This window comes from Heterodontus francisci, chromosome 14 (genome assembly GCF_036365525.1).
Source record: "Heterodontus francisci isolate sHetFra1 chromosome 14, sHetFra1.hap1, whole genome shotgun sequence".
Lineage (NCBI taxonomy): Eukaryota > Metazoa > Chordata > Chondrichthyes > Heterodontiformes > Heterodontidae > Heterodontus > Heterodontus francisci.
Genome location: NC_090384.1, coordinates 57,073,506 through 57,085,853, shown reverse-complemented (window position 1 = coordinate 57,085,853; position 12,348 = coordinate 57,073,506).

Genomic DNA, 12,348 nt, shown 5'->3' with positions numbered 1-12,348 from the left:
GAATAAGGAAAATAATTCAGCCAGATTTTCTATTCCTGATCACTATTCAGGAACAACCCATTGAAAGCACATGTGTCTGTCAAGTGAGGACTTGTTTGGGCTTAGTTGTAGCTCTTTCATTCAACTAGTATGCCAATGCTCACTGCCTAAACTGGCATGCACAAATTGGTCCTCAAACAGAAGAAAACCAACTATAAAGCGGTTCTGTCTTGTTCTTTCTGGTAGTTGTATCTTTATATTAGGCAAAAGGTAAGAGTGTTTAAAAGTCACTTGTTCTGCTCCAACATAAAATGCTATGATAAAAGCAAAATATTACAGATGCTGGAAATCTGAAATAAAAACAGAAAGTGCTGGAAATAATCTGCAGGTCTTGCAGCATCTGTGGAGACAGAAGCAGAACTGAGTTCTGATGAAAGGTCACTAACCTGAAACTGAACTCTGCCATGATGGAGGATGAACTGAACCCCATGGGAAGTGGTGACTATCCAATGGCCCTCAAGGTCACCGTGGTGCTGAATTTCTATGCCTCAGGATCATTCCAGGGATCCATATGTGTGGGCTCTCCCAGTCTGTGGCTTATCACTGCATCAAGATGGTCACCATTGCCATGTTCAAGAGGGCCGGCCAGTACATTACACATTCATACCGATGCAGACAGTCGGGCTGTGAGGGTGATATGATTCGGGGCCATCCCCGGATTTCCCCCAGGTGAAGGGTGTCATCGACTTGCATGTGGCCATCAAGGCTCCCGTAGACTAGCCTACAGCCTTCATCAACAGGAAGGACTTCCACTCGCTCCACATACAACTGGTCTGTGACCATTCAAAGTGCTTCTTTCAAGTGTGTGCACGGTTTCAGGGGAGCAGCCATGAAACCTACATACTAAAGCAATCCCAGGTCTCAGAGCTTTTCAGGCATCCAGGGCACCTTCAAGGATGATATTGGGTGACAAGAGCTACCCATTGAAGACCTGGCTACTGACGCCTGTGAAGAGTCCAAACACTGATGCAGAGGAGAGATACAAAACCTGCATCAGTACAACTCGCACGACCATCAAGCAGGCCAAAGGGCTTCTGAAGATGCGGTTCAGCTGCCTGGATATATCTGGTGGAGTCCTTCAGTTTGGCCCCAGCAAGGGTTTCATGGATTGTGGTGGTTTGCTGTGCCCTGCAAAACCTGACGCTACAGAGGGGAAAACATTTGAACATTGAGGATATCGTTAAGCGCAATGCCTCCTCCAACAATGAGGAGATGGAGGAAGATGGTGACCTGGCACAGGATACTGGACAGCTCCAACAACCACAGGTAAGGCGCCATATGATACGCGTAAGGGAGACTCAGAACACATTAATACATGGTTCACATGATCCTTAGTGACAGATCCATGCAAATCAATAAAACTTCAGCACTCTTCAGCCTTGTTGCCACATACTTCATCGACCATACCATTTACCTGCACCCAGTGAGCCATCACATTGAGGCATGGGCAATGCATCTACCTCACATGATGTGGCCCTACCCATCACACCCTTTTACAAAGCTAGGGTACCCCTGAAGTCCCAGTCTGCACAAGAAATGGCGACCTCAAGCTTTGCCACATCAGACATTTAATGGTGGAACAAAAAATTACAAGGCTGCATGCTTGGAAAAAAAGTAACCTGTGAACCTCGAGTGCAGCTAGGTACTTCCCATGGTGCACTTCCCCAACACCCTGCGCTGTCTGCTGAGGTTGAGGAATGTTGTTGACCTTGATTCCCCATGGCTTGGGATGACCTTGGCTGTTGTCCTCTGGCTGCCTGAGGCCTGGAGGGCCCCGATATGTTGAGAACCTCCTCTACAAGTGCAGGAACCTCTTCTGTTGTCACCGCTTAGTGAGGGGCTGGCGTCACAAAGAGGGGCCGAGGGGCAACTGTCCACACCAGGAGCACCCTGAAAGGAGCCCCCAGCTGCCAGATCTGCTCGCGAACAGATGCCCACTGATGTGGAGTATCTGAGCTGGTGGAAGGTGCAGGAGAATGATGAGTCAGTGCACCCTCATAGGCTCCTTCCTCCTCCTCAGAGGTGGACTGTTGTCCCTCGATCTCTTGAGTTGTCTGGTCCTGCTTTTGACCTGCGGGAGAGAGAAGAGTAATTAGAGGATGATGCGAATCCATCACTCCCTTCAGTCCATTCCTAGTGCTGAATTTTATTCGGATGGCGTGGGTCACGACGGCGGCACTGGAAGCGGGTATCGCTTTCAGATGAGCAACATGCAGCTGGCCGAGCACGCGGTGGCTGGCCAATTAACTGTTTGGAGTTGCGGGGCCCGTTCAATTGATGAGCAAAGGTGGGCAATAAGGCACTGATGGTGGTGTCATCTGATTCAAAGACAGGTGCTGGCACCATTTTTAAAGGGCCGCCAACCCTGCATGCAGTGCCGCCTTGTTGCTAAGGATTGCCTCAACAACAGTGCTGAAGATCCCTTCGGCAGACCTAAAGACCCCTGTGGAAAAACTGCAGACCCAAGGAATGGACTGGGAGGCTGCTGCGGAAGGAAGACACCAGGTGTCCCCACAGTTTAGCAATGCCTCAATGCAGGGTCTCTTCCAGGCTGCAAGGGCAAGGCGGGAGATCCTCTTCTCTGGGATGGCAAGAAGAGGCCATTCAGCTTGACCAGGCAAGCCTAGACAGAGATTGCAGAGGAGATCAGCAGCTGTGGGGTCACCCCCGCACATGGGTGCGGTGTCGCAAATGGGTGAATGGCCTCTTTCACTCCTGCAGGGTCAGTCCTCCATACCGCCTCCTCTTTGGGGCTTGCACGTGGAAACACAAGACGGTGAACTAGATGAAGAGGGAGTGAGCAACCAGGCAGTGGCAAAGAGGTATGGCAGCAGCACATCCTTTCAGATGCATGGCTGTATCTCGGTGAGAGCCAACCATCTGTCTTTGCTGACCCACACCACATCCCTGGATGTACCATCACATCATTCCCCCACACCTTCCACCAGCGCAGATACTCTCACGTTGGTGGGTATGTGTTTGCAAGTCGATTCGGGTCACAAGCTGGTGAGCACATACAGACCCAAGCAGCTGATGGAGGCTGTGACAGCTGAGGCCACTGACAGTTGGAGGACTGCGGGAGGCCAGGCCCATGCTGAGCCCCAGGCTGATGATGATCTTCAGGAGTCATCAGTAACATGGCACCTGCTGGGAGTGCAGCAAGAGGTAAGGGACCATCTGGTGGAGCTTCCAGAGGCTGTACATGGACATGTGTGGACGATGGAGGAGTCCATCTAGGCCATGAGTGCTGCCATGTTTCAGGCGTGTACGCGCATGTCTTCCTCCATTGAGAGATTGCCGACGCTCATGGCGAACCAAATAAAGCAGACCAGTCAGTGGATACCGGAGATGTGTGCAGACCTGCATACCATTGTCTTGTCCATGAGCTCTAGGCAGCAGTGGCAAGGCAAGAAGGGGATGAAGCGCACGGAGTCTCCACCAGGTGTTCGTCCTTCTCTGTTGAGCAGCAAGATGCAAGTGTGCATTGCAAGGGAGGACAAGCGGCTGCTTTCCACTTTTGGAGGCTTCTCTCAGGGTGCTGCAATTGTGGACAATGGCTTCTCAGCCCCTCTACCAGTGAGCCCAGTGCCTCCAGTAGACGCAACAACAGAAGAGGCTCCTGCAACTATGCAGGAGCTCTTCACGATGCCGGGGCCCTCCAGACCTCAGTCAGCTAGAGGATGGTCGCCAAGGTCATCCCAGGTGATGGGGCAGCCCAATCAGCTGGCTGCCTTCTCCTCATCTGCTAGCACAGGGACAGTGCCATGAAGGAGCACATGTAAACACATTAAGAGGAGCACCAAGACGCACTTGGGGTTCATGAGAGTTTAGGCTTTGTAAATGCTAATGCTTTAGAAGTTTGCACCAATCAATAAATCTTAGAGTCACTGCTGTTGGTCATCCTTTCAATTCTTGCTGCTTTGTTAGATATCAACTACAGCCTTACTTTCTCAATGGAATGCTATTGTTGGAGTAGGCCACGTCTGGTCAGCTCCTCAGCTTTGCCAGTGTGCGCTCTGAACCAGGGCACTAGATGACTGAGTGCGCCATGAAGGAGGTGACAGCAGCTCCACATAAAGGTGAGTCAGGGTCACATGGAACAGGTATGTATGAGATTGTCCTGAGCCTCCCTTTCACATCTGTCATACCCCCTTGCCTCTGGTCCAAGGGAGTTACTCATCCTATGCCGCCTGCTCAGCATCCTCCTCCACATCCTCCTCAGCAGAGCAGGAGCAGCGATCAATGATAACCTCATTATTCAAGGCTACAGCGCACAACAGGCCACTACAACAGGCATGGACTCAATCGGCCGAAAGGCCTCCTTTTGTCCCGTAAATGACTCTATGTCCCCTATGGATCCCTGGAAAGATACAGACATGCAAAAGTTGAATGCCATGGGGAGGCGGTGGCGTAGTGGTATTGTCGCTGGACTAGTAACCCAGAGACCCAGGGTATTGCTCTGGGGGACATGGGTTCAAATCCCACCACAGCAGAAGGTGGAATTTGAATTCAATTAATAAATCTGAAATTAAAAAGCTAGTCTAATGATGGCCATAAAACCATTGTTGTAAAAACCCATCTAGATCACTAATGCCCTTTAGGGAGGAAATCTGCTGGCCTACATGTGACTCCAGACCCACAGCAATGTGGTTGACTCTTACATGCCCTCTGAAATGGCCTAGTAAGCCACTCAGTTGTATCTAATTGCTACAAAGTCAACAAAAAGGAATGAAACCGGACGGACCACCTGGTATTGACCTTGACACCGGAAACAACAACGGCAAACCCAGCCCTGTCGACCCTGCAAAGTCCTCCCCACTAACATCTGGGTCCTTGTGCGAAAGTTAGGATAGCTGTCCCACAGACTAGTCAAGCAACAGCCTGACATAGTCATACTCATGGAATCATAACTGACAGGCAATGTCTCAGACACTGCCATCACTATCCCCGGGTATGACCTGTCCCACCAACAGGACAGTGATATACAGAATGAAGGGAGTTGCCCTGGCAGTCCTCAAAATCAACTATGGCCCCCATGAAACCTCATGGCATCAGGCCAAACATGGACAAGGAAGCCTCCTGCTGATTACCACCTACTGCCCTCCCTCAGCTGATGAGTCAATACTCCTCCATGTTGAACACCACTTGGAGGAAGCACTGAGGGTGGCAAGGGCACAGAATGTACTCTGGGTGGGGGACTTCAATGTCCATCACCAAGAGTGGTTCGGTAGCACCACTACTGACCGAGCTGGCCGAGTCCTAAAGGACATATCTGCTAGACTGGGTATGCAGCAGGTGGTGAGGGAACCAACAAGAGGGGAAAACATACTTGACCTCGTCCTCACCAATCTGCCTGCCGCAGATGCATCTGTCCATGACAGTATTGGTAGGAGTGACCACCACAAAGTCGTTGTGGAGACGAAGTCCCGCCTTCACATTGATGATACACTCCTTTGTGTTGTGTGGCACTACAACCGTGCTAAATGGGATAGATTTTGAACAGATCGAGCAATGCAAAACTGGGCATCCATGAGGCGCTGTGGGTCATCTGCAGCAGCAGAATTGTACTCAACCACAATCTGTAACCTCATGGCCTGGCATATCCCCCACTCTACCATTACCATCAAGTCAGGAGAGCAACCCTGGTTCAATGAAGAGTGCATGAGGGCATGCCAGAAGCAGGTGTCAACCTGGTGAAGCTACAACAGAGGACTACCTGCGTGCCAAACTGCGTAAGCAGCAAGCGATAGACAGAGCTAAGCAATCCCATAACCAACGGATCAGATCTAAGCTCTGCAGTCCTACCACATCCAGCCGTGAATGGTGGTGGACAATTAAACAACTAACTGGAGGAGGTGACTCCACAAATATCCCTATCCTCAATGATGGGGGAGCCCAGCACATCAGTGCGAAAGATAAGGCTGAAGCATTTGCAACAATCTTCAGCCAGAAGTGCCGAGTTGATGATCCATCTCGGTCTCCTCCTGAAGTCCCCAGCATTTCAGATGCCAGACTTCAGCCAATTCGATTCACTCCATGTGATATCAAAAAATGACTGAAGGCACCGGATACTGCAAAGGCTATGTGCCTGACAAAATTCCGGCAATAGTACTGAAGACCTGTGCTGTAGAACTTGCCGCACCCCTAGCCAAGCTGTTCCAGTACAGCTAAAACACTGGCATCTACCCTGTAATGTGGAAAATTGCCCAGATATGTCCTGTACACCAAAAGCAGGACAAGTCCAACCTGAGAAATTACCGCCCCAACGCCTACTCTCAATCATCAGTAAAGTGATGGAAGGTGTCATCAACAGTGCCATCATGCGGCACTTGCTTAGCAATAACTTGCTCAGTGATGCTCAGTTTGGGTTCTGCCAGGGCCACTCAGCTGCTGACCTCATTACAGCCTTGGTTCAAACATGGACAAAAGAGCTGAACTCAAGAGGTGAGGTGAAAGTGACTGCCCTTGACATCAAGGCAGCATTTGACTGATTATTGCCATCAAGGAGCCCGAGCAGAACAAAGGTCAATGGGAATCAGGGGGAAAACCCTCTGCTGGCAGGAGCCAGACCTAGCGCAGAGGAAGATGGTTGTGGTTGTTGGAGGTCAATCATCTGAGCTCCAGGACATCACTGCAGGAGTTCCTCAGGGTAGTGTCCTAGGCCCAACCATCTTCAGCTGCTTCATCAATGACCTTCCTTCAATCATAAGGTCATAAGTGGGGATGTTCGCTGATGATTGCACAATGTTCAGCACCATTCACAACTCCTCAGATACTGAAGCAGTCCATGTAGAACTGCAGCAAGACCTGGACAATATCCAGGCTTGGGTTGATAAGTGGCAAGCAGCATTCGTGCCACACATGTGCTAGGCAATGACCATCTCCGACAAGAGAGAATCTAACCATCCCCCCTTGACATTCAATGGCATTACCATCGCTGAATCCCCCATTATCAACATCCTAGGGGCTACCATTGACCAGAAACTGAACTGGAGTAGCCATATAAATACCGTGGCTACAAGAGCAGGTCAGAGGCTAGGAATCCTGTGGCGAGTAACTCACCTCCTGACTCCCCAAAGCCTGTCCACCATCTACAAGGCACAAGTCAGGAGTGTGATGGAATACTCTCCACTTGCCTAGATGGGTGCAGCTCCAACAACACTCAGGAAGCTCAACACTAACCAGGACAACGCAGCCCACTTGATTGGCACTCCATCTACAAACATTCACTCTCTCCACCACCGACGCACAGTGGCAGCAATATGTACCATCTACAATATGCACTGCAGCAACGCACCAAGGCTCCTTAGACAGCACCTTCCAAATCTGCGACCTCTACCAACTGGAAGGACAAGGGCAGAAAATGCATGAGAACATCACGACCTGCAAGTTCCCCTCCAAGTCACACACCATCCTGACTTGGAACTATAGCACCGTTCCCTCACTGTCGCTGGGTCAAAATCCTGGAACTCCCTTCCTAACAGCACTGTGGGTGTACCTACCCCACATGGACTGCAGCAGTTCAAGAAGGCTGCTCACCACCACCTTCTCAAGGGAAATTAGGGATAGACAATAAATGCTGGCCTGGTCAGCAATGCCCACATCCCATGAATGAATTTTAAAAAAAGATCTTCAGGACACTAGCATTGGGTGTCCACCGAACCCCATGAGTCTCATCTCATCCTGTAGCATGGCGCACAGGTCAGTAACCTCTTCGCTGGAGAGCCTCAGTCTGTGCTGACACTTCCGCTCTGACATCTGCAGATAGTTGAACCATGTACGGTCGGCTTTCTCTTAGGGATAGGACCTTATTTGTGCGGGGGACTGTTGGTGCCCTTCACCTCCTGTTGCCCCTGTTAGATTTGTACAGCATAGAAACAGGCCCTTCGGCCCACTGCATCCATGCTGACCATAATGCCTATCTATACTAATCCCACCTGCCTGCATTAATTCCATATCCCTCTATGCCTTGCTCATTCCAAATGCCTCTTAAATGTTGCTACTGTTCCTGCCTCCACCACCTCCTCAGGCAGCTCATTCCAGATACCCATTATTCCTTGTGCCTCTCATAATTTTATATACCTCTATCATGTCCCCTCTCAGCCTCCTTCGCTCCAGGGAAAACAGACCCAGCCTATCCAATCTCTCTTTATAACTCAAGCCCTCCAAACACGGCAACATCCTTGTGAATCTTTTCTGCACCTTCTCTAGCTTAATCACATCTTTCCTGTAGTGCGGTGACCAGAACTGCACACAATACTCCAAATGCGGCTGAACCAACGTTATGTACAACTGTAACATGACGTCCCAACTCTTGTACTCAATGCCTCAGCCGATGAAGGCAAGCATGCCATACGCCTTCTTCACCACCCTGTCTACCTGTGTTGCCACTTTCAGGGAACTATGTACTTGCACCCCAAGGTCTCTCTGCTCAACGACACTCCCCAGGGCCCTGCCATTCACAGTATATGTCTTGCCCTGGTTTAACTTCCCAAAATGCATCACTTTGCACTTGTTTGCGTTAAATTCCATTTGCCAATCCCTTGCCCACTTTCCCAGTTGATCTATATCCTGTTGTAACCTTAGACAACCTACTTCACTGTCCACTATACCACCAATTTTGGTGTCGTCTGCAAACTTACTAAACATGCCTCCTACATTCACATCTAAGTCATTAATATATATGACAAACAACAGAGGGTCCAGCACCGATCCCTGCGGCACACCACTGGTCACCAGCCTCCAAACTGAAAAACCACCCTCCACTACCATCCTCTGCCTCCTATCACCAAGCCAATTTTGTATCCAATTTGCTAGCTCACCCTGGATCCCATGTGTTCGAACCTTCCGGACCAGCCGACCATGCGGGACCTTGTCAAAGGCTTTGCTAAAGTCCATGTAGACAACGTCCACCGCCCTGCCCTTGTCAATCCTCTTGGTCACCTCCTCAAGAAACTCAATCAAATTTGTGAGACATGATTTCCCACGCACAAAGCCATGCTGACTTTCCCTAATCAGACCTTGCCTTTCCAAATGCATATAAATCCTGTCTGTCAGAATCCCTTCCAATAACTTTCCCACAACTGGTGTAAGGCTCACCGGCCTGTAGTTCTCTGGCTTATCACTGCTGCCCTTCTTAAATAAAGGCACAACATTAGCTATCCTCCAGTCTGCCAGTACCTCACCTGTGGCCCCTAGTCCTGTCTGTCTCTGTGCTGCTCCTCCTCCTCAAGGGGGGCCATGAAGATTTTGTGGATTGGTTCCATACCAGATGGTCTTTCTCCTTCTCTTGCACTTTGTTTGAAGTCTCCCTCCCCCAAAACCTTCCCCTTGCTACTGCCTTGGCAGTAAGTGCCACTGCCCCTCCATGTCCCTTGCATAATGGCCCCAACTCATTGGTAATGGCACCTTCACAGGCCTTCTATCACCATCCGGCAATGGCCTCTGTTTCCCACTCTCCCCCATCCAACAAACACTGCCTTTCAGAATGGCTGGCTGGCAGAGGCAGTACTGAAACCTTGCCTTGTTAACACCCTTCTTAACTGGTCATGGCTCTGAAGGCCCGTGAATCTCCTGCACCATTCATAAGATCCAAAATGCAATGTAAAATTCCAGTCAGTTGCATTTAAGTTCAAGTTAAATGCCTTTTAAACTATCTGAATTTATGTCCCACTACATCGCTGTGAGAAGTCCACCCTCCATCTTTCCCGCCCTTGTAAAATTTGGAAGCAATGTCACAACATCAGACTTCCAGGTAAGCATATCCCGACAGCATTTTCCACCCATTCCCACCCCTGCCACCAACCCCGCTCTTACAGGCCTGGTAAAATTCCAACCTTAGTGAGGACCTTTGGTGGAAACATTTGCACTATACCTTGTGTTTGCCAGAGGCTCTTTTGTGCCCATTGACATGAACGTGCTTCCATTGTTAATATTTTTTGAGGACTTGTGTTCAAATGACTGTGTAAGTACCTGAGGAGATGCTGGACTTGGTTTTTCCAAAAAGGGTCACTGGAAGGACACTTGGGACTTTGTTTAAAAACAAACACTTACTGGAAGTCACATGTCTTAAGCTAAGTAAACAGCAGGCACCTTGCTGACTATTGGAGTTGTTTACAGAGAAGTAACATGTCTAGATTTATGGTGGTCAAAAGTAGGTTTCATTTTTGGATATTATTTGGAGTTCAGTTGGGGTGTAAGCCTGCTAAAGAGAGCGAGAGAGAGAGAGGCTACCTGTTCATCCTGTTCCATCTCTTTGAGAAACCCTGAGAATCCAGTGTGAGAACTGGAGAAACTGATGCAGCATTTCTCCTGAGAAGATTCTGGAAGACTTTCTCTTGACATCTCCTGAACGAACTGCTTCTGAAAAGATCCCAGTGATAACCACATTTGTCTAGTGACACCCGTCTACGTGTATCCGGATGCCAGACCAACTGGAACATTCCATACCTTATCCTTTTACTTCAAAAATTAACAACTACTTGGCTAAAGTATTGTTTTGTTTTTTTTGTAAAGTTGATCTCTTCAGAGAAATTTTCTTTATTTTTCCTTTAACCGGTATGTGTGCGTGTATGCATGTGTGTTGGCTTATTTAGAAGGGAATATATTTATACTTTCATATTTCAACCTGTGTGTTAATAAGCTTTGCACCTTTATTGAATGAGTCTTGTTTTATAATAAATTAATAATTTTGTTCTTTATTAAAGAAACCTGGTTGGCGGATTTTTATTCTGAAACTAGAATAGATAAGGTATATAATTGGCCGTATCAGTCACTTGGTAAAACATTTAAATATATGTTGTGACCAGTGGAGAAGTGGAACTAGAGAAAGACAATGCACTCCTCCATCCCCATTCATAACACCATCCAATAGGTCACTCTCTCTCGTGCCTCCACTTCTGTCTCGTGCCTCCACTTCTGTCTCATCTGTGATGGAACGGCCCCCATGCTGTCCTCCCAGTTCCAGTGCCTCCTCCTCCATGCAGGTCAGGATTGTGAGGAACAGATTGCCACTGCAAGCACATAGATGACCTTTGTTAGTCATCTGACAAAGACATGCTCAACACCTATGTTTTTGTGGTTTTGTGAAAGGGAAATCATGTTTAACCAATTTATTGAGGTTCTTTGAGGGAGTTACATGTGCCGTGGATAAAGGGGAACTGGTGGATATACTGTACTTAGATTTCCAGAAGACATTTGATAAGGTGTTAAATCAAAGGTTATTGCAGAAAATAAAAGCTCATGGTGTAGGGGGTAACATATTGGCATGGACAGAAGATTGGCTAGCTAACAGGAAACAGAGAGTAGGCATAAATGGGTCATTTTCTAGTTTGCAAGATGTAATGAGTGGTGTGCCATAGGGATCTATGCTGGGGCCTCACTTTTTACAATTTTATAAATGACTTAGATGAAGGGACCGAAGGTATGGCTGCTAAATTTGTTGATGACACAGAAATAGGTAGGAAAGTAACTTGTGAAGAGGACATAAGGGGGCTACAAAGGGATATAGATAGATTAAGTGAGTGGGAAAAGACCTGGCAAATGGAGTATAATGTGGGAAAGTCTGAAATTGTCCACTTTGGCAGCAAGAATAAAAAAGAAGCATATTATCTAAATGGTGAGAGATTGCAGAACTCTGAGATGCAGAGGGATCTGGGTGTCCTAGTGCATGAATTACAAAAGGTTAGTATGCAGGTGCAGCACATAATTAAGAAAGCTAACAGAATGTTATTGTTTATCGCAAAGGGAATTGAATAAAAAAGTAGGGAGGTTATGGTTCAGCTATAAAGGGCATTGATGAGAACACATCTGGATACTGTGTACAGTACTGGTCTTTTATTTAAGGAAGGATGTAAATGCATTGGAGGAAGTACAGAGAAGGTTTACTAGACTAATACCTGGAATAGGTGGGCTGACTTACGAGGAAAGATTGGACAGGCTAGGCTTGTTTGTATCCGCTGGAATTTAGAACAGTAAGAGGCGACTTGATTGAAACATATAAGATCCTGAGGCATCTTGACAGGGTGGATGTGGAAAGGATGTTTCCTCTTGTGGAAGAATCTAGAACTAGGGGTCACTGTTTAAAAATAAGGGGTCACCCATTTAAGACAGAGATGAGGAGAAATTTTTTCTTTCAGTGGGTTGTGAGTCTTTGGAATTCTCTTCCTCAAAAGGTGGTGGAAGCAGAGTCTTTGAATATTTTTAAGGCAGAGGTAGATAGATTCTTGATAAGTAAGGGGGTGGAAGGTTATTGGGGGTAGGTGGAAATGTGGAGTAATCAGTTCAGCCATTAACTTATTGAATGGCAGA